Genomic DNA, 22,798 nt, shown 5'->3' with positions numbered 1-22,798 from the left:
TTTTACTTCTCAAAGAAATATAGGTATTCAACCATAAATACGTAAATATATGTATTCTAATCATAAATATAAAATATACATGCATATATAGAAAATAAATGTATACATACATATATAAATACATAAATTTAACTAACCATAATTTTAACTTGCTTTCTAGATGATGACGGGTGTTAACAGTTATGCCAATACCTTGTATTTATTTCTTTGAGATTTAGGTGGGGTTTTTTTTGTTGTTGCTTCCTTAGCATTAGACAATTTTAATAACTGATTACTTAGTCATTAGACGGAAGCTGAATATTTTGAGTCTATTTTCTTCCAACATCTGCATTTTTACAAATGTGTCATGTAAGTGTTGCAATTAATGCTGCATTTAATTGAAACACATCTTTTCAATTGTTTGTGAAATCTTGGAATCACTTGCTCCATATTTCCTAACATGTGATACTGCCAAATATTTGGATCTATTAGGATTAATAAATATGATTCACTTTGTGATTGAAGGAGGAAGAAAGTATCAAATATACAGAGAAATTAAAGTAGCATGCCTCTGTAAGTGAGGTTAATTTTGCTTCTTGACATTCTTAGAGTTGCCTTTGTTCTATTCAATGCTAATTTTTATTATACTGAGCTGGCAGAAATAGACATCTCAGAACCAGTGCTTAATGCATTTCATCCTTTTGACACTTTTAGAGGGAAAATGTAGTTTTGAAACTATCTCCCACCTCCCCTTTTCCTAATCTTATTCACCTCACACCCTCTACCACATCCCCCAAATACGACCAAATATTGACTGACAGCTTGAAAGTGCTAATCGAATCATTCCCAATCATATGTGTTCAATATGTTGGCTTAAAAAAATTAGAAGCCCGAATCTTTCATCTAATATCATTGCTCAATAGACAGACAGAATTTTAACTAGAGCAAATTCAAGTACAGCTTTCAGACCAGCCAAACCCAGGAGACAGGCAGGAGGTCTGCCCTTCCCCAGCCGTTCTTCTGTCTGCATTAGCCGTTCTTGCTCAGGCTCCATCGACCTGTCAGAGCCATCACAGTGATTGACTGCCCCGGCAGATGTGCTGCTATAACAGGTAACTTGATCATCCAGACCCATCTGTCTCTAAGTCCTCTTCAATTCACACTTTGAAAAATATTAGAGGTTGGGAGGGGTTGTATTCCTTGTTGTGATTAAAAAAAAAAAAAAAGTAGGCTATCTGTATTGCGCAAAAGGTTATCCTCTAGTAACTGAATGGAAATATATAGTATTTGAGCTCTTTAGTGAGATGAGCTGCTTCCAGGGTATATTGTTATCAACATTTTAAATGGGCCAATAAGAGCTGGGAGAATTTGAAAACCTGATTTCCAAAAAACACTCTAAAGTTAAGAACCAATTTTAAAGAATGACCGTGATAATAATAGAATGATGTTCAAAGATAACAGTTTCCGTGTGAGTGAGACAGATGTGCGTAGAGAGAAAGGAGGGGAACCTCATGCAGTGGGAGCAGTCCTGTGTCTTCCCTTCAGTGCCCACAGCCTGGCAAATGTTGTGACATCATTAAGCTGAACTGCTGATTTCAGATGGGTCTGGAACAAGAATGGGCAGGGATAACTCAAGCTTCATGCTGAAATGTAGTTAACTAATTTACTAGTGTCACTATTTCTGATAATTACTTTTCACCAAAATATTTTGCTGTGCTTGTGTGCAGAGGATTTCATTCTACAAGTCAACACCCTAAGTGTGGAGTTGTTCAGGATCTATCAACAGCTTCTATTAAGAGAGACTATAGCCTTGTGAGATCAGTAGCTAACACTTTTCTATTTCCCAGTAAAGTCTATTGCCTCCTCACTATCAAGGGATGAACATTGGCTGAGAATGACATGGTTCAACATCTAAGGGGAAGTAAAGTTCTGAACCAAGCAAAACGAGGTAAAATGAATGATAACCAATAAGCAAGTGAACTCAAATTTTTTCAAGCAGGAAGAATAAAAATATGCTAAGTATGCAATGATATGTGTAGAACCTGAAGAAACAAATGAACAAGAAGAAAGATTTGGGCAAAGGTATTCATTCCTTAACAGAACTCCTTTACGATTATTTCATAGGCTAACCCATGATCATGCAATCCACCTTGGAATTAGATTACATCAATATTAATACTATTTCTCTAGATCAAAATAAATAAATTCCAAAAGTTCTTTTTCTTGGATAAGGGCTCTAGATTACATTCTGGCCATAGTTTGCCACTGACCAAGTTTCATCATTTGATTTGATATCCTTCATGGAAATGAGCGTACATTTTTTCTTCAGAGGAGAAATGAAAAATAGAGTATTTTATTATTTTAAATTAACAGTAACTATCCTTTCCACCCTCTCCCCTCTTTTGTGGCCTGTTGAGGTTCAATTTTGCTAATGATATTGCTTGAAAAGGCAGTGAGTGGCAAGCAGTTGCTTGGTTTGAGTAAAGCTATTGCGTGTTTCAAAGAGTTATTTACCATATAAAGTTTGGCTGATTAATTCAGTTAACAGCACTCACTCTTCTCCTCCATTCCTCACTTCCAACCCAAAGTAAAAGAGAAAAAAAAGGCATATATCTGAAACACAAATCTATTCAAATTTTAGTAGGAGCTGAGAACATAATGTCACAATTTTTTAAAATCAGCAATGTCCTGACAAAGTATATTTAAGAGAGTTTACCATTTTTACAAGAAAAAGTTAAAATACAGGGGAAGCGATCACTATTTTAGTGGCATTTGTCATTGCATCCTGTGCAATTATTTGCTCTGAACTCCTTTTAAATGAAATGGTATTTCCAAGCCATAGAGATCGTCAGTACTTGCATGCCATGTAATCAGATCTGTAAGTATTCCTGAAATGGAACAAGAGATTCTTTTTTAAACTCTTGCATTTTCATCTACTTCACATCATATAACTCACATTCTTAAAAAACGACTGAAGATTTTTCTTATTTCCATGTGGTTCCTGCTTTCTAAATTCTGTTGCTTGTTTTCTCCTTTGAGTTCTAAATGTTGCTTTAACATCTTTAGGTGTGATATAGATAGATTTAGAGTGATGTAGTTAGCAAGTCTCAAGCTGCAGCTTTTAAATACATTTGAAAACCTTCTTCTGAAGGAAAACAAGACACTCTTATGGGAAAGTTACACTTTATTTTGGAGGCATCTCTCTTGCAACTTTTCTTTCCAAAGATGCTGAGTTTACTATGACTATTATTAACACATGTATGTAATTAATCCTCCATCGCAAAGCTTTCCATGTACAGTAAATCAAAACTAGTTTATCCTTTGGACGGCATATACTAAATTTTTAAAAGAAAGACTAAGGTCTATTTATCAAATCAAATTCAGTTGAATGTTTGAGAAAGTGTCCCTTTACATAGGTTTATACCATATGATGTGTTGATTTTCTGGGGCACAATTTGCCTCTCTGTGTTCTACCATAAAACTATAGTCCTGCATTCATCTCAACCCTAGCCTTGTAACATTTTTTCAACTAATTATATCCATAAAAAGAGTTCAGTGTAAATATGGTTTTAGCAGTTTATAACAAGAAAAGTGGCTTCCACTTATTTTAAGTTCAAGTTCCCCATATTCAATTACTGTTAGCAAGCACTCCACCTACTGGCTTACGTGATGCCAAGCAAGCAGACCATGTTCTGAAGCAAATTGGCAATAGTAAAAGATGCAAGTCTGCCAATTTGAAAAGGATCGCAGCCTCCAGATTGTCAGGTAGGCTCAAACATGACTTTGACTTGCTGCTCACCAGGATTAGGATGATTTTGGGTATTGTCTTAACCAAGTGCCAACCTAATTGTGAAGAAGGTTCTCAGTATCGGTGGTGACAGAGGGTAGGATGGCTCAATGAGAGGAGAATTTTTATAACTATAACAAAGTGGGGTGGAAGGAATCACATTCCAGAGTCTCAGAATGTCTTTTTTTGCATATTTAGAGCAAATATCTGTGCACAAAAGCATAGGTATGAAAAGTATTTTTGTCCAAAAAAAATTTCTTAAAGAAAACAGGTTATTTAGTTTTAAAATGAGTTAGGATTATAGACATCAAATATGGTATTTCTTGTCCAAAAATATGTCAATTTTTAAAATGTAATATTACAATAGCAAGAGGAAAATCAGTGCTTGAAAATTTCCTTTAACCATTGCCCCCCACCTTCATGAACTTTTTAGCTTAGTAGTCTTAGTAATGAATAATTATATGACAGAGAAATTTTAGTATTAGGCATTACAGTGAAATCAAGAGAAATTGAACCAGCTCTGTTCCACAATGTCAACAAAAGGTATAAATCATAACCTTCTGCCTACCCCACCCACCACTATCCATCTTGACATCTCTTTTTAAGGACAGCTAACTATGTAATTATCGCCACTGTGCCCATATTATAACATGTTTGAATATGGCAATAAACAATATGGCAATTAATGTGAAATAATACAAGTGCGAGTCAAGGCACACAGGCTAGATATAGAGGCAAAGCAGCAGGAACTTTGAAAATAACCTTAATGGGCTGTTGATGCAGAATTGCTTTTCCTAACATTGTCTCAGGGTGATACTGAGAGTGGAGCTGGAAAAAGGAAATAGTGAAGGGAGAATATCTAACTATATGAAAGGTTTCTTGGGGTCAACTGTATTTTATCGTCAACTTTCCATCTTCTCCAGGATTAGTAAAGAAACATCATATGCTTTAATAGCATGGGAAGGTCTCCTGACTCCAGAAACTCTTGTAGTTTGCTGCTAAACCAGGATACAATATGGCACTAAGTTAGAGAACCTATTCTGGGTTGATGAATACTTGTACACTGGTACTGGAATAGCTTTATATCTGCTTTAGTAAGAGCCCACTAAACTGCATCCCAGATGCACGAATTTCTCTTTTGGCTTTGCATAGGAAGTGTTCACAGTTAAGGCAGAAAAAAAAAAAATCAGTTCCATTAAGCTTTTACCCTGCAAAACAGAGATTGAGGAATCTTAGCACATGACGACACAGCAAAATTTATCTGACCCTTCCAAGCTAAGGAAAACAAGACAGAAGGTCCTCTCAAGAGGCTGTATCATATATATGTTCTGAGGCTGTGCTGCCCATATGTTCAATAGGACTGTTGAATCTCAAAGTTATAATAATTTGCAACGAGGTGCCAGAACCAATTATTAAATATCATATGATCCAACAGAGATGAAATAAAAATATACAGGGTCGATTTTACTGGCTTTGACTATTATAAGGCATTTAAAGTACTTTGAATTTACAGTGTAAGTTGAGGGTTGTATTAACGACTTCCTTATGCTAGAATTTTGTTCCCAGCCGAATATCATAAGCTAAATGCAGATGGCATACTTTCCCAAGGACAAAGGGAGTCTTGGCCTTATCCTTTCTTTTTGATTTGTATATCAACTCAGGAAAAGGAGATATGCTATTATGATATCTTCCACTAATGCAAACCTTTATTCAAAAGCGCAAATGACAGCCAAAAGTACAATTCAAGTGAGAAAAAAGGTAGTGTGTGATAGTATCACAGAATGAGACAATCTCAGCCAAATCGCTGCCTATAGTGTAGAATAAGGAGCCTCTTAGTTTTCAGTATAAACAGTCATAATTTATTTACCATGACATCTCTAGAACATGAATCAGTGAATCCTTTAAATACTGGTTCTCACCTCAAAGCCAAGGTCGGTTCTTTATCCCTGGTGGCTGGGCTTCCACCCTTGGTGAAATCGAGGAGCTGTGAATTGGCGTTTTACCACCAGCAAAGCAAGATGTTTAGAAGACAAGGGTGCCTCTTAGGTTCTTGCTGCTATTATTTCAAAAATACTAGTGAAGGTTTCAGTTAAGTCTCCAGAATCAAAACAAGATTGTTCTACCTTAGTAACTCATCAGTGCAACAAAACCATTTCTCTGAATGGGTTTTCTTGAGAATCACAGCTGAAAGGCAAGCTCCTATTGTTTTGTGGGAATAGAATGGATGCTCCAAGCTGAGCATAGTGTGTCTGCTAAATTCTCAGTGTGATCACTTTGGGAGACTGAAGCCTGTCTTCCCTTGGTCACCAGAGCACTGCAAGCTTAGGACTATGTTTGTCTATGTATGTTTACAGCACCTGTCAGTCGATACATGAGAAACAAGAAGAGTAATGTAAATTGATCCCTCCTTTTGCTGAATATTTAATGCAGTCCACCAGAAAGAAAAGCAAAAACATTCTACTTTTCCAATGCTTGTCTTCCATGCCCTCTTCCAATATTCCCTGGGGAGAGGTGGGTTTCGATCTTGGTCAGAGCAAGTACCCATTTACTTCAGAATCTTCACTTTCTGGTCTCAGCTTCCTTCCTGACTCCTAAAATGAAATTTATTTTATTTTAGCCACCTCTGAGTAGACTTGTGTGTATATATTTTCAGAGCAATTGGATTGTCCATATGGATTTTTAAATCAGTTTTCAGATCAAGTTCAGAAATATGTAAATTGTTGTGTTGTTGGACGAGGCAGGAGTAGAACATATCACTCAGATGAAGAGCACCAAGTACTATAAAGTGATCTTTAAATGAGAAAACTAGAGTATAAATCAATTAAAGTGGCCAATAATGGGAAAACAAGTGCCCATTCCAAGAGCAATTGTAAGACATTTAACCCGAGGAAAGTTGCATTATACATTTTTATTAAATTGAGGCTATATTCACACTTATTGTGGTTTGAAATGTGAACCAATATTTTCTATCTTTGGTTTCCTTGCTTTAAGATCTCTTAATGTGCATAAGATGTAATTCATAATATCATATGACTGTTTTAAGTTTGTAAGTTACTGTCTTCAAAGTTATAATTTAATTTAAATCGATAAATGCCCATTAAACTACTGTGCTCTCTCATAAAGCAGTATTTGACCTGAGACTCATGTAACAAGACCCTGGGATTTCTAAAACTCTCGATTCTTTGTATTTTAACCTTATTTACAACACATCCAATTTTAATGAACACTGTCATTTAGCACAATATAAAGTATTAGCTTTCAAAGATGTATTCAATCCTATTTAAAGCTTAGACGTGCTGTTTTTCAATAATCTTTATAACAAGGAAAAAAGAAAGAGATTAAATTCCTGGTAACAACAACAACAAAAATACTATTATTCCCACTCAAATTATTTCTGAAAAACATGAAAAAATGATATTGGTAACCCTTAAAATAGTTTGTAGAAAATCTTAGGGAAGAGGATAAAGAGAACTTAGATACATCTAAAAGTCATAATAGGATTGGCGAAAAAGACCCTATCTACTTCCCAAATGGAAGCCTTCACATTGAGCAGGAAAATAATGCCACATACAAAAAAGAATAGAGGGTAAAGGGTAGAAAAATGAGGAAAAAATGTATAAAAACTCCTGTTTGAATAATTGCACCAATGTCATGGGGAAACGATAAACTCTTGAAGTGACAGCTTGAAACTGCAATATGTCTATATGTTAATTTCCTAATATCAGATTTTTATTCTACTTTTGCTCTGGTTCACTCTAAGGGGTCTGACTTCCTTTTAAGACTTCAGTTTCACTTCTGGCTGGCAGGTAATCCCCCTTGAATGAAAGATTTATAAGTGTGAAAAGGGTTAGGATAAAACATCATGGAATGTAGTTATAACATTCCATATGTAGTTATGGAATGTTACATTATGGAAGGTAGTTCTGCCATTTCATGCCATCATGCTTTTTTAATATTAGTAAGAGTCAGTATACTTACCCTATTATAAATGCAATGCTAAACACATTAAATGTATTGTCTCATTAAATTCTCTCAAGGAACTTACACGATATTTTTCTGCCCATTTCTCTCAAGATGTTGAGACACAGGAAAGCTAAATGAGTTGCTCTAGGTTGTGGAATGAGTCATGGCATAGAGAGTCTTAGACAAATAGGTCCGCTTCCCAAGTGCATGCTCAAACATCTATTCTGCTTCTCATATATTTCAGCCCTTGAGAATTAACCACGTAATGTTGACATTAGAAATATCACATGCTAAATGCAGGCATATGAGGTACTTCCCAGCAATGGGAATGAAGTCATAATAAGACAACCACATTTTGAGCGTAAAACAAATTAGTATCAGTACAGCACATAACACATAAGAGCAATTCAAAAGTGTTAGATGTTATTGCTATTATTGTTAGTAAAGCCTTACCAAAATGATAGGGCTTCAACTTAGTACATGTAATGAAAACCAGCTCAAGAGAAAGATTTAGTGACCAAGAGGGGTAGGAAAAAGTTTAATGATGCTACCCCAAGTAAGTCCCTTCATTTCATCTCCCACACTTTCATCTTTGAATTCGAGGACCATGTGATCATGTGATATGATTCATCCTATTAGAAAGATAGAAAACAACAATTCATTTTTACTTCCACCATAGCACACTTATGGACCCAGAACTTGAGGCATCATCTTTCCAATAAACCATTAAAATCAAGGACTACAGACCACAAGGATTTATAATCCACTGAGGTTTTCTTTAACAGAGAATAGTTCGTCTCCTTTTTTGTGCTTTGTTTTAACCAGCAATAGAGAAAATATCTACTTCTGCTTCCCTCTGTTGGTGTCTCATCACTACCATTGAGAATGTGTATATGTGGTTTTTTTTTTTTTCTTTTTTTTCAATTATAGTTGATTTACAATGTTTGTTTTAAATTAAATCTATGGCAACAATGACTTAAGTTTAATTAAAATAATGGTAGAAGTGACTGCTTCACTTGGGTAAAGCAAAAGTGAATGAATTGTTTTGGCATTTGTTAAAAGGGAAATTTGGATCCTGAGTTTAATAAGTAATGAAAATTTTACAAATAAATTATATTGAAAGGTCTAGTAAGCCAAGAAGATGAATGATAATTCCATGTAACTTATACTTTTAAACTCTCTCATCTGTTTTGAGCATGAATTTGTTTCCTTAGCAGTCAACACTTGGTCAGAAAAACTGAAATCTCCCTAGATTCTCTCCATTTTAGGTGTCTGAGTTTCTTCTAGTTATTGAAATATAAAAACTGGAATCTTGGTGTTCTTGCTTCAATAGTAGTTTAGGCAAATAGTTATGAAAACATGAATTTTAACTAATAGAATATTTCAAAGCAAGGGAGAATGGAATTATAGGAACTCCATTCAGTCATAGAAGGGCACAGAGACATTGAAGCAGACATTTTGCTACACTGGAGGCTCCTGAAGATTGGCCCTGTATTTGACTAAGAGCTTTCTGTAATTTAAATAAATGGGTGTTTTTCAACATTATTTAAACCATAATTATGTTTTTAGCAAATAGAACTTAGATATTTCAAATGATTATAATGGTTTTTTTTTGTTTTTGTTTTTGTCTTTTTTGAACGTCCCATGGCATATGGAGTTCCCAAGCCAGGGATCATATCTGAGCAGCACTTGTGACCTTCATCACAGCTGCAGCAACACCAGATCCTTTTACCCACTGTGCCGCACCGGGAGATCGAACCTGCATCCTGGTACTGCAGAAATGCCTATGGTACCATTGTGCCACAAAGGATACTCCTATAATGAAATTTTTGAAGTTTGAAATGCTTAGAAGAATGTTAGTCTAAGTAATGAATGTTGTCCCTAATTGAACTAAGTAAACATTTATGACATGAAAAGATTGACTTTCAAATTACCGAAGTGCAAACAAGGAACTATTTTTCTCTGTGAAAATCAAATGAAGGTACATGTTATAATTACCAGAAAATACAAAATGCCTAATAGCCTTAATAACAGTTAAGTAATTTATGTTAGTGACAGGATGATATTAAACCAAGAATTTTGTTTTTAGTAGAATTTAAACTATATTGCCCTTTTGTTCCAAAAATGAATATATTACTAATTTTTTTTTCTCTAGTTCCTTTCCTCTCCCCCTCCTCATTGAAAAAACACCACAATACAACCAAGAGATGACTTTTGGATTGGGGTCTATGTTGGACTCTACAAGGATGCTATGTAACTTGATTAATGTAGGTTAATCAGTCAGCAAAATGATTTGTTTGGAAGTGAGAATTTAGTTAATAGTCAATAAATGAAAACATCTTACTGATATTAAGATACTAAGAAAATACTAACCACAGGAGTAAATGAATGCAAATACTATTTGTTTAGAAGATGAATTCTTTTAACTCAGTAAATGTCCCTACAAGATTGTGCAATTTCATAGACTTCTTTAACTGAGGACACAAACACAAATAAGAATTTACAAAAGGTGCTCTCTTCTATTTTAGTAACAGTTGGTCAAGTTGTGCCATGGTTAAAAAGTGAAAAAATCAATTACATCTTATCTATATCTGTATCAGTCTCTATATATCTACATCTATCTGCATCTTCACATGTTTGGGATACATAGGAATAGTTTTAGCTGTTTGGCTTTTTGGTGTTGCCAGTGACCAGTTGTACCAATATTAATTCAATCAGTTGAATGCTTATGCAATAGTTCAAAGTGTAAATAGGATAGTAAAATGTGAATTAAAAAAAAAAACCAGCAAGATAGTTACTAAAATTTAGACAGTATATTTTTGCCGTATTAAAATTCATTTGTTTTAGGGAGTTCCCACTGTGGCTCAGCGAGTTACGAATCCAACTAGTATCCATGAGGATGCAGGTTCGATCCCTGGCCTCGCTCAGTGGGTTAAGGATCTGGTGTTGCCATGAGTTGTGGTGCAGTTCGCAGACATGTCTCAGATCCCACGGTGCTGTGACTATGGCATAGGCTGGCAGCTGCAGCTCCGATTTGACCCCCTAGCCTGGGAACTTTCATATCCATATGCCGCAGGTACAGCCCTAAAAAGCAAAAAAAAAAAAAAAAGACATCTACAAGTATGAAAACTTAGTCTTTTAAGGAGATATTACATTATATAGATCTTTTGGTCAACTTCACATTGACTAATTAAGAAAGTGCCTGATAATAAGCATTACAGAAAAAGTTGAATCAATATTTATGCCTTATATATAAGTCTATATATGCTCATTTATTATGAGAACATACAATTATGCATGCAAATACCCTAGCACCCAGCTTAGTATCTGATGCTTAGTCATCATTAAGTATATATTTACTGATTAATACATAAAGTCATATATTTATATAACTCAGTGTAACCTATTTCTTAAAACTAAGTTTTAGATACCAAGCAATGACTTCTATCTAGGGAGCCAAACTCAAGTTGTTATCTTGACCTTAACTGTCTCATACGTGGTCAAATCATTGTGACCTACTAAAACAAAACAAAAACGACTATAATGGTTTCTCATTCTTAATAATTTTATTGATAAAATGATATTATATGTACCTTTATCCAGTGAGCCAACGTGGCATTAGACTTGTTAAAAAGGGATAGGGATACTTATTTTTATTCCCTATTCCTATAGATAAACTCTAAAACTAGCATGATGCTCCAACAAATCCATTTGCCTTACTGTTAATTTGGGTTACATAAAAGGTAATCAATGTATTTTAATTCCAAAGACTGGGTTCCCTGAAAAAAAATCAATAAAAAATATCATTTTCAATGCCATTTAATTTACATGATTTGACTCTCCAGCTATTCTACAGTTATGTTTTGTTTTTATTCAATGGATTGAATGCTGTGTTATGTTTTCAACAGATGTGACTTTGAGTGCACTGGAGAACAATTTAGGCATTTGGCTTAGAATTTTAAATGAACATACCATCTAATGATTTGCCCAGAATAAGCAGTCACTTTTAAAAGTGATATTGAAAGCAAGAAAAATTACTTAAAGGATCAATTACATCTAAAATGATGAAATCAATAACAATATTTTCTCTGGGATTCTTTCTCTCTGATAAGCAAAATCTTTGCTTAAAAGCCACATTAAAATTTAATCACAATCTGTGTGCTTTAGCAATTGATAATTTCTGGACAGCTGTCTTCTGCTTTGTTTAACTCCTATGTCCCTTCTGTTTAAGTTATGCCTTTTAATAGCTGGATTAAGTACATTTGGTTTTAAAATATATTATTAGAATATGATCATATTTTATCATTTTGCAACAGCAGCTTGCAGTTTAGTATTACTTTGCAATAATGTTAAAACTAGGGTGAATACCTCATGGGTGGTGACACTACTGGAAACATATTAGATTCAACCAATCTATTTTGACCTTAATCACTTTTTTTTCAAATTCCATGTGAGAAGATACCAATTTGTGCTAATGATCTTAAAATAAGTATTTTAGCTTTAGATTGTGAGCTGGAATCAGCTCTAATTCATATTTGTTTACCTGGTTCCTGGTATTTTCTCTATCACATATTGAGTAATGCAAATATATGTGTTAAGTGATTTAATAAATAATCCTTAAAGATATTGCCATATATACTTTAAAAATTTCTTAAAATAATTCTAAGAATAATCTCAGTTATGGCGATTGAATATATATGTGTACTGACAACCTTGATATTTAAAGAGATAGATGATCACTTTTAAGTATCAGTATTTTATCACTAAGCACAGATTATGTAACAGCCAGTTCAGCAATTATTGCTGTTCCATAGTTGCCCTCTCTGTGTGTTTTAAAGGAAGAGAATAAAGACAGATTATCTTTCAAATACTTCCTCTGATAACATCCCTATTCTCTAATCACCTAACATGACTGCCAGAACTTGGAGAGATAATATCATATTTATTATAGGATGACTACTTATAAGAATCAATATGTGTGGTGTTAGCTATGCATTAAAATTCCGAAGGCAAAATAGCTGACAGAATGGTCATATTACAGAGCTTTGTGGTAAAATAGTTTTTATTATGTTATTTTAATGTACTCAACTAAATCAATAAAGTTAACTGCATTTGCCAGCATTAGGACCAATAAAGTTTGTACCTATTCAATAACATAATTTACGTGCTGGTATTTACTTTTATCTTTGCATCAGATGCTAATTAATTAAATACTTCTGCTGAAACTAATAAATAAGTAATAATTAGATAAACACATTGCAAAAACATAATTCAAAAGAAGCAGATTGAAGTGGCTTGGGAATATAAGTAGCCATATAGTATGTCAATTAAGAGAAAAACTGAAATATTCCAAATATGTCCACAATATGTCCAAATATGTCTGCAATATGTCCAAATATATGCATAATATTGCAAAATTTAAAATAGTGCATATTTTAACATATATAGAAGATGTAATATGGACCTTTAGGTGGTTATCTGAATGTATAAGATTATTGGTAATTTTGATTTGAAATTTAATTTATATGAAGTTTAATCTATAAGTCAAAATATGTCCTTTAGAAAACATAATTGTGATATATATAAATTATGTAAGACAGGTAAATTACTCAACCATAGTAGGTACTTGATTCCCTTAAATAAGATTATTTCTTGGGGGCTGGAGAATCCTGAAGTTTGTCTTAAAATGCTGTGGTAAAGTCATGTGCACAATATGCCTCATTTTTCACATGCATCATAAAGAAATATAAGGATGAAATTAAGAAATTTAAAGACGTACGTTAGAAAGCATACAGCAAATGAAAATTCATTTCCCTTGAAAGTGTAATCTCCACAAGTTACTAATGTCAGGGTTATCTTTATTTTCTTATCATCATTCTTTTTTTTGGTGTTCTATATTCAAGTATGTTATGTCTAAATGTTCAGGAACTAAAACTGCTTTTACAAAATAACCCTAGAAAACCAAAAAACTGAAAATCCTTCCAGGGAATTCATCTGAAGTAAAATCATTTTAACATGCTTTTTTTTCCCCAGTAATTTTCAAAAGCATTTTTTTCTAAGATCAAATTTTGACACTATCCTTTTTTTTCACACTATGATTTGACTCCTCCTATTATTAAACTTTAGGGTTTGAAAAGTCTTTCTTATTTTACTGCCTCCAGCATATTAGGTTACTTTTTAAAGAAAAGGTGAACATATTAGCATTACATAAAATACTAAAGTGACAAAGAGTTAAACTAGGAATTTCAGATGAATATACTAGCAGTTTGCCATTCTGACAGCAAAAGCCAAGCTAGTGATTTAAAAAAAATACAAGTTTGAAAAATGCAAATGGTGTTATCCAAACATGCAGCCATATGTCCATAATACACACATTTTGGGGGGAAATTTGTAAAGATTGCTATCACAGAATTGTATCTCAGAATGGTGGGGATCTTGTTTTTTATAATGTGTTCCCAAGAAGATAGTAAGATATTGAAATTTTGTTTCCAAATTTCCTATATAAATTATAGTGGAAAAATTCATTATTTTCAGCTTGACTCGGAGATTTGGCTCTGTGTTTCAATATTCCATTTTGAGTAGGTGGGTGCTCTCCTTCATCTATAACATAGCATAACTGTCCAAAATGTCCAGATTTTAGTCTTAAATTTTTCTTTTCAGAAAAGTAAAGTTTAAAACATAGTCTCTTTGAACAACAAGTTAGCAGTCCTTGGAACTCAAAGCCTATGAGACAAGGAAAAAAATATACAGTTAGTTGGAGTAATGTTAAGCTGTGAGATGTGGATAACCTTTAAGCAACTTTGCTCTGTTGATCACAGCGTCAATAAGAATAGGAGAGTGGAAGCCAAATGTGAGTGGTGAAACCTCCAACAGGAAAATATCAATTAATCTTTTTCAATAGAGTTGAAGTATAGGTAATCCTCTCATTAAATAGTTTGAACCTTCTTCCAAGTAAACAAAGGAGGGATAATGAGTGATGTGGTCTGACTTGTTTACAGGGGGAATCTTCAAGAGGCTTAGGCATAACCTCTCAACACAGAGGTCTTCTTAGCCACTGGTCACTAATTACCCTCTTTTAAAAGTATTTGTGTAAGCAAAGAGACTCTGTTTTCAGACTTAACATGAGAATAGCATTTAAGTGCCAATATTTTACACTTAAGCCAATATATTAAGCAGTGTCAAAATCTATGGGCTTCTCACCAAAAAAAAAAAACGTTATTTCCGATATGTATCTGAATACATGTTCATTTTCTTACGATTCTTGTCAAAAGAGCTATTTCTATTATAGGAAATAATTCATGTCAAACTGCTAGAGATACAGTACAACTATTGATTGAACTATTCCAGCACCTACCGACCTTCAATCACTGTGAAAATTCTGGGTTGGAAGGGAGAGGAGAGGACTGGAATTAACATCTGTTGTGTCATCTGCCAACCAATTTGCCCTTGATATTTAAGCAATTTGAAAGTAAATACGTTCTTTAGTCCTCTTGTCACCAAGGAAGTGTCATTTTAAAACCACTTGATACTTTCAAATTTCTGTATGATACAAGCACTAGTAGTTGTAAATTATTACTGCATTTTTCATGTACCAGGTATATACATCAGTAGTGGGCCTAAAGGAAGAGAATTTTACCATGAAGTAACCATAGCTCACATTTCTTACCATGCTTATTCTTAATAACAGAATCTCAGAGCTTATCTATATGACTGAATATGTATGAATGAAATGAGTATCAGTAATCTTAAAGTCTGCAACAGTATTGTCATAATTTCTAAAACACAGTTTGTGTAAGTTAGAATTACTACATTCATCAGGACCAAAACTTTTCATAAAGCAGTGGTCAGAATTATGAATAAGGGACAAGAGAGATGGAACTTAAATAATTCTAATCCTAGCTAAATGATTTTTTGTGTTTTTGCCAGCAACTCTTCAACAATTCATACTGACAGTACTATTTTGATACTCTCTGTGGAGTTTGCTCTGTGGATTAGAACATGAAAAGTAGAAGAGTTTTACATGAAGAGATGCAGAAAGAAAATTTATATTTTCATGTCTATGACCTGTGATTGACTGCTTTTGTCTTTATATCTCAAAATATTATATTTTTAAGTAAAATTTCCTTTTTTAAACATAACAAATAAAACACAAGCACATTCATTTTACACATTTATAAATTCTTATAAATATAAATTTTTTTTTTTTTTTAGCTTTTTAGGGCTGCACCTGTGGCATATGGAAGTTCCCAGGCTAAGGGTCAAATTAGAGCTGCAGATGCTGGCCTACACCACAGCCACAGCAATGTGGGATCTGAGCCACATCTGTGACCTACACCACAGCTCCCAGCAATGCTGCATCCTTAACCCACTGAGCAAGGCCAGGGATGGAACCCACATCCTCATGGATACTAGTCAGGTTCATAACCCACTGAGCCACAACAAGAACTCCCTAAATCTACAATACTCTTGAGAATAAAACTGACAAGGGGACAAACTAAAAAAAACTGATAGAAGTCTATGATTTTGTCAGTACTGTCCAGTGTCCATCTTGGAAACAACATGAATTTTAGCATTAAAAATTGTTTCTACTTCCATTTAAATATTTTATGTATCATAAAAAGTTAAAAAAAACTAAAGTGTTTGAATGTAGATATAGCTAATTATATGGTATAGACAATTTGCTGAATTGCAGTTTCTTCATCTATAAATTAGATTTTGTTAAAACATCTCTAAGAACCACTTCAGCTCTATTATCTATGAATATGGTACAGATGCCAGCATGAAAGAATCATGATTTCACTTATTCTTATTTATTTTACCGTCTCCCAATAATTTCTTTACCCTCTATTGATGGAAATTTTGTATTAAGCCCACAAAACCTTTAAAAAATGAATATGCATATGCATGTATGTATAATATATTAACATATGTAAATATATATATTTACGCAAAGTATATATATGAATAAATAGATGGCACACTCTTCAAATTGAAAATTTAGTGATTGTGGGGGAAATTGCTTTTTAATAAAACAAAATAGATATCTTGCCCTTATAGCACTAGCTAGTAATTAAAAAGGGAACTATTCATTTGTAGTGACACCCAAATCTCCTTGTGTGTAGGAAACCTTAGTCAAAGTTTACTTTTGTTATGCTTTGTGTGGTTCATGAAATTCCACAGCATCTAAATACAAAAAAAAAAATCATACTTATTAAAATCACACACAAAATATCCTTCTGCCCTTATGCTTGTTTATTTTTTGAAGTTTCTGTTTGTTAGAGATTGTCTATTATTAGAAAATTAATTTAGAGATGCATTTACACCTACACAGTCACCATTTGATTTCCAGATACTTGTGGAATAGCTCACTGCTGGTTAAAAGAGAGCTATGTTGGCCAATTAGCATACAGTTCAGTTGAGTTGATTTACATGTTTCTATATCTACTACTAGAAGCTATTTTTTGTGCCACTCAAAACATTTGGTTAGATTTTATATGTTCTAGTGATGGTTATAATTAAGAAATACTGTCATATAATAAATATAAATAAATCTTACTCTTAAAATTACATTTTCTCTTCAGTATTGGTTTCTTAAGAACTTATAAAACCTCAAAGAATATCAGTACCTTTGCTTATCTGCCTTTTAGTGTATAATTCAAAATGATGTATTATTCGTATAAAACAGAGAAGGGAATCAATATAGTTGTTATATGAATGAATGAAAGACTTAGGAGTTTTCGGACCTATTATTTTGAATTGTTGGCATGACCTGAGGACTAAGCAGGAACATTTTTATTTTTTTCCTATTTATAATGCAAAGGACAGCTTCACAGTCCTCATAAGAATCTCATGGTGCATGCCAAGCCCATTTCCCTCCTAACATCTTTAAGTAAAGTATTGTTACTTTATAATCATACTATGTTACATAGAGCCAAGAATTATATGCCTATCCTACTTACTTAAACTCTTATTTCTCAGAATAGAAGAACTACATTTTACATGTCATTTATTAATAGGTCTAATCTTACTGGAGAAAGAGAATTAGATGATGTACTTTGGGGCAGACATGTTTTTCAAAATATGGTAAGAATGTGTCAAAATAGCAGAAAATTATTCATTGATCTGAATAAATTCTCAGTTGTTTACCTCTAAAACCACATGCACACACACACGCACACACACACCACAGCTTAACATAGATATCAGCCAACCTGAGTTACAAGTGAGCCAGAGAGACTGCCATAAAGCCATGAGACAAGATGGAGGATTCGTCTGTACACAGAAACAAGCTCAGTAATTACCTCGAGAATATCCATAGAAGCAGAACACTAATGCTGTCCTTCTTTTTTACCTTAATCCATCTCTTATACATCTTTGGGGAAAAAAAACCCTCAGAATTTAGAGTTGATAATAACTTTAGCTTTATTATTTATGAAGGGAGTACTCAAGAACTCTGTCATGTAACACATTTAGGAAAACCCTCCCTTCCAGGGTCCTTACTTAACTCTTTGCCCTTTTTACAGTGAAGAAAAGACAGTCATCGTTTTTCAGCCTCTTCTCTCCTTGCTTGAGTGAAGAGGAATGAAACACTTCGAATAAGCAAAGAGAAAGAAAAGTCACAAATGAATCACTAAGTGGAATAAAATCTGTGCTTTCATCAAAACTTTCTGTGAGTCATCGATTATTTTTTTCTCCTCCACAATATACCCTGGTTAAGTCACTGCCTTAGTCACTCAATCAAGGAAGAATTGCATTTGAGTACATTTCTATAAATGAAGTCATAAAATTTGCCTGAGTGAAAAATGATGGACTATATTAACTCAGTTAGCATATACCCCAAACAAGGCAGGGAAGAAAGCTGATTTGTAACTGTTGCTGTCACTAGAATTCAAAAATGTGTAAAAATCTTAAGCTTGTTTTCCATTCAGTTTTCATGAAAGAACTTTTTTCAGTTCTATGGATTTCCAAACTGTTTTCCATTTTTCTTAAAAACAGTAGCTATTTCTTAAGATCTGACTTGATAGTGCGATGATATGGAAAAGACAATTAAAAAATATAGTAATCAGATTGTGTTAGTATTTATAAAATACGTACACCCCAAGATATATTTGTGTATATTAATATATATAATATGAATTTGTCTTTCTTTGTAAATAGCAAGAACATTTAAATTTGTCACTCAAAACCATGTAGTTCCTGCTGATTTCTTTTAATTCAAGTTGGAAACTACAAACATTAATATCATGAGAGAATATGTAGAGATTATATATTTGATATATGTATGAACAACACCTAATGAGAGCTCAGAGAGAAAATTTTCAGGATTCAAGGAAAAAAATTATCAGTTTTCTCCATGGCTGTATTTTATTAATACTTTAAAAAGGCCTTAACAATGGTCAAAATAAAATGAGATTTGGTCTTTAAATCAAATAAAATCTTCATATATCATTTTATTTGCATTACATGTTCATGGTATCCTCCATGGGATTGTGGCGGTATTTATTATGAAAAATACTTGGACTCTCCAAAATTGTGCCGAAAATATATAATTCTTAACATTGTAGGTAAAGCATGTACATGATATAGAAAAAAGATCATTTTACCCTCTGAATTTAAGTTTTTAGATATTGTTGACTGTATACTGTTGGTATATTTGGCTGAGAATATGGAAATGTTATTTTTATGTATAATGGATGCTCTTCGGCATTTTTGAGAGGTTAAGGCCTTACAGGTTGTCCATAAATAGGCCATATTGCTTGATACAGTTTCGGTCAAATGGATCGATGATGCAGAGTAGTTCTCTATTGCTTAGTTCAGCTGGGAAACTTTCAGAATGGAGTCAAGGACACTTTTGCTTTAGAAGTTCATTCTGTAATGCCCATTGCTACTTTTCGGAAGTTCATTGAGTGCAGCTTTGGGAACTTAAAAAAGAAAGATCATCTCTTCAAAGTTCAGAAGTGCCATCATTTTGACCTTTGTCACATAGCAGGAAATGAAGAGTTGTACCAAGTCCTTTTGCTTTCTCTTCCCTCTCCATGTTTCTAAGTTCTTGACCCCTCTGTCTTCTTCTATACAAGAGAAATGACCTTAATTTTATCTCTCTAATCCTCCCAATAAAGGCACTGAACCCAACTTCTTGGGGTTAATTATCTGATCCTCTTTGGCCATCTTCCTACTCAAATCTTTTGTGCTGTTAGATTTTCCCTCTCCTTGTTTTGTTCCTTGTCCATTAGGTGGGACCGTAGCTGGGTAAACATTAGGCGAACAAAGAGCTACTGAAATATTTTTTTTTTCCAGAGAGAAATATCCTTCATTTCAAACTCAGACTAAAATGAGAATTACCATTCCCTCCAACAAAGCTCTCAAGAGATTCTGTCCAAAAGCTGAGCCAAATGGTTTTCAGGAGAGATATATTACTTTGCAGGTTCTCAACTGACTACCTAGGAGAGTATTAGAAATTACAATTATACAGGCACACTTTCTTTGCATTTTAGACAGTTAATTTTTAATATTTTCTTTTACCAATATACAGGAAATTAACTCCTTAAGTCAATACAACTCAGAGAAAGAGGGAAAACTGAATTTCAGAGCAAAGGGAAAGTGCATCCTTGTCTAGACTGTTACATTCCCACTTTCCCAATGTCCATAAACCAAGAAGTTGATTCTATAACACAGAGGAGTCTTGTATGGTAGCTCAGATATTTGAATTATGTATAGCTTATCTTTTTAATAAGAGTTTTAAAAAATAAATATTTTAAATGTACCAAATCTTATATGTTTAAAAATAGACATATTTTAAAAAATAAAGTTTTGTTTTTCCTTAGTTATGCCAAATTCATTAGAATTTCCTTAAAAGCCAAGGGTATTCAAATATTCCTCAGCCCACTGAGTTACTGGTTCATTTCCATGTCCTTAAAAAATGTAAAAGATATAGGTTAAGGCTTCATAGTTGCTAGACTAGATGAATCTGAAGATTTCCAGCTAAGTCAGAGAGTTCAGATTTACTCAGCGTAAAAATCCTGGGTTGATATTTCGCTGTTACAGTACTACATGTCTAGCATTCACCACTGGTTCTGATCAGCCATGCCTGCAGTCTTTCTCCTTCCAGCCATAGAATCAGTAGCAGCCACTTAAAGAGTCAGGTTGCACAGAATTGCAAGGGAAAGTAATCAGACTCCCTTACTGATAATTTTCTCCAGGATGCAAAAATGTTGGAACTTTCAGCTCTTGGGCTAGCCCAGGGGCATCATCATCATCGTCATCATAACACAGACGAAAAAGTATATTGCTGATGTATCTTGCACAGGAACATTTAGAGAAAATGTAACCTTAAGTGAAATATTTTCACAGGGAGCCTATAAAGAGACAGGTAGCCCAAATCAATGGTGTTCTAAAATGCAAGTGATAACATTTGTGGCTTTTCAATGTGACAAATTAATAACCCATATTTCAGACATAAATTTCTTCAAGGTGGGCTTAAGGAAACATGTATCATTTTAACAAAATTCAATTTCTCTTGCAGTTGGTTTTTATGGGAAACTGAGCTCCTTAATGTCCTTAAAATCAGGACACAGTCTTCTTGGTTTATACTAGGTATCAAGAGTAGTGGAAGATGGGAAATTAATTCTTAAGAAGGTAGTATTTTTTTGTAAAATGATAGCATTTGTAGTTCATAGGGAATTTCTAGAATCCAGTGATTCAGGTAAATATTTTTGCTAAGATGTTTGATATCAAGTTATTTCTTTGGGGACTTTTTATTTCAGTCTTTATTATCCAAAGGAAAGGGGGACATGGAGAATAGATGAAGAACCATACTTTTCCTCTAGTGAATGATAAGCATAGTAGAGACATAATAAAAACTTCCTATAGTTAAAATTACTAGTTATGTGCATAATCCTAACATTCGTCTGTTAAAACAATATGTACCCACATATTTTTTTGATTCTAAAAAAAACAGCAGGCAGAATAGCCATACAGTTAAAATTCATAGATTTGGAAAAAATTATATATGATGTTTGTTTATGCTGAATAAATCCCAAGTTTATCTTTTCTTTATTCAAAGTTTGAATATAGAACTACTTCTTAGTTTTATACCAACTTTTCAAATAAATGAGTCATAAGAGGTAAAGATATTGGTTGATAAAAGAAAATATAATAACAGTACTCACATTTTGACATTTCTATTGCACCTTTCACCTTGAGAAAATCCGAGGCAATTAACCTGAAAGTCATTTCTATACTCTTAAGATTTGCAAATCCCAACTGAATCCAGCTATTTGCTAAGTTATCTCAAAGTATAAGCAGAGCAACCTCAGTTCTGTCTGCCTGTCAATCTACCCACCTGGCCTGTGCTACCAAGTGTCCTCTGAGGCCTTGCAAATGGTGGCCAGTTACATTAAAAAGAAGTAAGTCCTGCCTTTTATAACAACATGGATGGGCCTTTAGGACAATATGCTAAGTAAAGTAAGTCAGAAAAAGACTAATACTGCTTGTTTTCACTTAGATGTGTAATCTAACAAAGTTAAACTCAGGGAGTAAAATGGTAGTTTCCAGAGGTTGGGGTGTGGGACATAGGGAGATGCTGATCAAAGGGTATCAGCTTCAAGCTATATCATGAATAAATCCTGGGTATCTAATGTATAGCATGCATGGTGACTATAATTAACAGTGTTGCATGAGATATAGAATGTTAAGAGAGCAGGTCTTAAAAGTTATTACCTTACCAAAATGGTAATTATGTATGAGGATGGATGTGTTAACCAACCTTATTGTGGTGTTTTACAATATATACATTTATCAAGTCATCATGTTGTACACCTTAAGCTTACATAGGTTATATGTCAATAATATCTCAGTAAAGCTTTTAAAAAGACATATATAAATGATACTAGCTTTAAAAAAATGGCCAGTTAATCATAAAAGCTAACACCCTTTTATAACCCGTAATGAACCAGACAAATTCACTGCCTTTATATGTTAGGACCTAGGCATGCCCAGATGTTAAGCAGATAATCTATCAATCAAATAGAAGTAGTGTCTTGAAATTTTAAGGGTCCTTCTATGTTATAG

At 33.6% G+C, this 22,798-nt stretch overlaps 1 long non-coding RNA gene across 4 annotated transcripts in view; it reads right to left on the bottom strand.

The window, feature by feature from the left end:
• Positions 1-3,145: 3,145 nt before the first annotated feature.
• The window catches only part of LOC106507717 (uncharacterized), a 171,135-nt gene continuing 151,482 nt past the window's right edge, over positions 3,146-22,798 (bottom strand). For 2 of the 4 annotated variants that reach the window (XR_014810739.1, XR_014810734.1), the window contains one exon: positions 3,146-6,357. This is a non-coding gene — a long non-coding RNA (uncharacterized LOC106507717). Of the gene's footprint in view, positions 6,358-11,273; positions 14,453-22,798 lie in introns of those variants that run through there. The other 2 variants (XR_014810735.1, XR_014810736.1) reach the window with 2 other exon arrangements.

Source organism: Sus scrofa, chromosome 7 (genome assembly GCF_054392235.1).
Source record: "Sus scrofa isolate SSC_HxYL_T2T_F1_AM1 chromosome 7, Sscrofa_HxYL_maternal_Yorkshire_Landrace_v2.0, whole genome shotgun sequence".
Classification (NCBI taxonomy): Eukaryota; Metazoa; Chordata; class Mammalia; order Artiodactyla; family Suidae; genus Sus; species Sus scrofa.
The sequence above is the reverse complement of the archived record's forward strand: the minus strand, read 5'-3'. Positions and strand labels throughout refer to the sequence as shown.